Source organism: Juglans regia, chromosome 15 (genome assembly GCF_001411555.2).
Source record: "Juglans regia cultivar Chandler chromosome 15, Walnut 2.0, whole genome shotgun sequence".
Taxonomy (NCBI): Eukaryota; Viridiplantae; Streptophyta; class Magnoliopsida; order Fagales; family Juglandaceae; genus Juglans; species Juglans regia.
This window is the reverse complement of record NC_049915.1, coordinates 2,232,239-2,235,195: the sequence shown is the minus strand read 5'-3', so window position 1 is coordinate 2,235,195 and position 2,957 is coordinate 2,232,239. Positions and strand designations below refer to the sequence as shown.

Below are 2,957 nucleotides of genomic sequence, written 5' to 3'. Positions count from 1 at the left end.
ATTAATTCCATATACGTAAGTTATATTATGTATTATATAGTTTGAAGGCCATAGTTTAATTTACATAAAGACGAAGTCGGTCTTGAGCAGGAATCTCGAAGCTACCTTTTTTATTTACTTTCTTTAGCAACATGATTATGTTCTCATTGCTCTACAACAAATAAAGAAAAGAACAGCTTCATGAATGAAGCTCATAAATTAACCATACAACAGAATCGAATATTTAATTATAATATATGGTACTTTTAGGATGAATATATAAAAATAATTCCATAAACTGACGTGATTTCACGTGATTTAATAGACTTATTTTATAATAAAAGTAATTTTACAATTTAACAAATCATATTAAACTATATCAGTTTGTGAAATTACTTTTGTATAAACTTTTTGTGGCTAGAATATTTCTCTATTTTTAAACTTCATTATTTTATTATTGATTATAATGTTGTGAAATATAATTCGTGTATAATTATTCACCGAAGATAATGAATGATACTTTAATCACGTGAACATGTAATGTGAAGGTCTATGATGATCACTAAGATAAGACATCGATGATTCTGCTGTGTCGTCCGCTTTGTCGTCTGTAATTGCAACTTGTTGAAGGCGTTAACTGATAGAAGTCCCCACACGAGTGGTTGGACGCGTGGCAGCCATATATCCCGCAAACCCACATTTAAAGGGCTACTAATGGAGGTTTCTCCATTGTCATTCTTCGTTCAGAATTCCGCAACTGAAGCCAAATTCCCATATTACGTACATAGAGATAGAGAGGAGATGGAGCTGAGCAAAGGTACTGAGGAAATGGTGGAAGCTGAGGTTGGGCAACCCCGCTTCATACCCAAGAAAGGGAGCATATTTCCTCGAAAGAGAAGATCGGTGAAGAAGATGGTTCTTGATTCCATCCTCAAATCCATTGCAAAACATCTCTGCTGTCTAAACCACCACCCCACTTCATCGTCTCTGGAAATCAGTACTTCACTGCCCAAAAACCCAGCTGAGAATTATGCGAAGAACGTGTAGATGTTTCCCTACCGAGGTCGTTAAATATCTGCTGCCCTACCCACATGTTCATCATTAGATGAGCTTTGTTCTTCCTTTTCTGTTTTTGGCTATGCTTTAAGATGTAAAAAGTATTCCTCCACAGGGTCATCAATAAAATTGATACTTTATTTTATTTTAATTTTTTTTTTGTAATAACTTAAAATTTAATTACCCAAAAAATACTTAAGATTAATAAAGACAAGTCCACAAAATCTAGTTGTTAAAAGGTTGTAACAGTTCAATTCATAGAAAAATCCATCTAAAACACATACTCTGCCATTCCCAAGAAACTTAGGACCTAGGCTTCTCCTTTTCCTCCTTGAATAGAGCCAGGAGGGAGACACCAGAAACCTTCAGAACTTTGAACCTAACACTGGGAATATCACCGACAGCATGACCCTTTCGACCAAATCCGGCGATCAACACCTCATCATTTTCTTCAATGTAGTTCATGCAACCATCGTTGGGGACAAATGCAGCAATCTTCTTCCCATTTTTGATCAGTTGGACTCTGGCACATTTCCTGATAGCAGAGTTTGGCTGCTTCGCCTCGATACCTATCTTCTCAAGGACAATGCCTTTTGCATGGGAAGACCCAGCAAATGGCCTCTTCCATTCATTTCCAAGGTGGGACTTTTTGTAAGATTGTCAGCCCACCTTTGCCTCCTACGGTGGGACTTCAGCTTGTGACCAGCTCCCATACCACGTGTCTTCCCCATGGTGATGGAGGGAGGAGGAGTTCTTCAACTGCTACGAGGGGTCGGAGGGCGAAGAAGAGGTTGAAGCAAGCAGCCGCAGAGTAGAACCCTATAAAAAAATTAGATTCTTCAACTTTGAGACTTTAGATTCTGATCTACTATCAAAATTAGATTAGTTAGTAGCTGCCTGAATCAATGTACTTGTTTGTCTGAGTTTGTTGTGCTTCATAAAAAAACAGGGTGCTTTATTTCTCTATCTCTTTCCTTTCTCTTTCGGGTGCAAACAAATACAAAGGTCTGCTTTTGGTCAATAGAAGATATTTTTGCAATGTATCTGATTCTTACACATGAGAGAGGTATTTATATACAACACTTGAGCTTAAACCCTCTGTTAACAAATTAACCACTTCTAACTAATTTGTAACTAATACCTAACAGTAGTTACAATTCTAATACTCCCCCCTAAAGCTGGAACAGCTTGAAGTACACAAAACTATTGCAAACAAGAAACAAATCTATTACAAGTGGATAAAATTGTACATGGCAAAATCTCTGCTGCATTTACTCAAGCAAGTTCTATGCAAACAAATCTACTTGGATGACATCCGCCCTTGACTTCTTTCTGTAAACACCCCATCTGACAAGAGCTTTCATGGCCACCCAATCACTTCTCACGACAGATTTATCACAGAAACAAATCACAATAACAAGACCCAAATTGAATTGCAAACACTGCCATTCACGGTAACTATGGTCAGAACAAAAATGAAAACCCCCCATTGGCTCTAGCTAAGTGGACGGAGAGAGAGAGAGAGAGAGAGAGAGAGAGAGAGAGAGAGAGATTTGAAAGGATGGGGAGAAAGGAGCACCGAATATATCATCAATTTTATTTATTTATTTTTTTTTTAAATTTCACCCGGAAAAAAGCTGCAATAATGCTAAACCAGCGGAAACTGCCCTGAACCGGAAATCAAATGTCTTAACAGAGTAGAAGGAGAACGAAGAAAGAAGAGATAAACCGAGAAAAAGAGAATAATGTATCTTTCTGATCTTGAAAGGAAAGAAATCAACAGAGAGAGAGAGAGAGAATCTTGTATTTTCTGATCTTGAATTGAATTGAATCGAATCTTGTACTATCAAACTTGCTTTAATTGTCAGACCATTTTGCCTCTGGTCCCCGGCCCCTTGGCTTTTGCATCTGGTAAACTATCA

The 2,957-nt window shown here is 37.5% G+C and overlaps 1 pseudogene; it reads right to left on the bottom strand.

Annotated features, from left to right (window-relative positions):
- Positions 1-1,215: 1,215 nt before the first annotated feature.
- On the bottom strand, positions 1,216-1,873 carry LOC109020233 (annotated as a pseudogene).
- Positions 1,874-2,957: the final 1,084 nt, after the last annotated feature.